This window comes from Penaeus monodon, chromosome 32, assembly GCF_015228065.2.
Source record: "Penaeus monodon isolate SGIC_2016 chromosome 32, NSTDA_Pmon_1, whole genome shotgun sequence".
NCBI lineage: Eukaryota > Metazoa > Arthropoda > Malacostraca > Decapoda > Penaeidae > Penaeus > Penaeus monodon.
Window position 1 is genome coordinate 2,200,447 of NC_051417.1, and position 948 is coordinate 2,201,394.

The following is a 948-nucleotide window of genomic DNA, read 5'->3' on the forward strand; positions in this document are numbered from 1 at the left end:
ATAACAAATGTTCTTAACACCTTCTGTGCAGTTGAGGTTTCATCAATACCCCGGAGCCACACAAAAGAAACCCCGCAGAAAACTGTAATGCTTAGTAGGTAAGCGATTCCCTTATCATAGCGGAACCGCAACCCTAAAAGATTAGTCCCATACAAAGCGGCATAATTAATTGTCTTCATTTATTTCATATAACACCTGCACTGGCTGAAACTATGCGAATATATGACAAGTGTGTGATTCCACGTATGTAATTTACCGCAGGTTTAAGAAATATTTTAGGGAAATGACAGCATCAATCCCAATATTCGTCCTCGGCAAATCAGTAATTATTTCATGTATATTTTGTTTATCGTACACAACTGTTTCATGTATTTAAACAGGGTTAATTTAGACGAGAAATAGGTTTCGTCAATGATGTTTTTCTTTCGGGAAATCTGAAAATGGTCAGAGTAAACCACATCATTCGGTACTTAACTTCTTCTTTTTTGTCAGTACTTAATGAAGTTGTTGGAGGATATAGCATGGTCTTAACTACATAGCAACTCTTTGTATTGTAACCAGAGAGAAAGCTAAAAATATGTAAATCAGAGTGAAGTCTCGAATAGTTCAGAAGCAGCGTATATGTGCCGCCCTGTAATATTTCGGTCGCCATCCACAAGGTGAAGGTGCCAGATGTCGGGGCCGGTCTAGGTGTAATTAGGGTTTGCAGTTGCACGGACATATTTACAAGTTTGGCCTATATTAATTCTCATAATGTGCACACAGCTAGCAATAATATTATATGATACTGACGCCTGCCCGACTGGAAACTTTGTGGCGCGCGCACACCTTGCACGCTTTTCTGCAACAACGAGCCGCGTATATTTGGACAAACTGAAAATTTAACTCCGCAAGTTACGAAAATAATTTGCCCGCGCATGTAAGAAGATTTCCAGTCTAGAAAGTTGA

The 948-nt window shown here is 39.3% G+C and overlaps 1 protein-coding gene across 1 annotated transcript in view; it reads left to right on the forward strand.

Annotated features, from left to right (window-relative positions):
- Nucleotides 1-948, forward strand: part of LOC119593350 — a 3,120-nt gene that overhangs the window by 774 nt on the left and 1,398 nt on the right. The window lies entirely within an intron of this gene.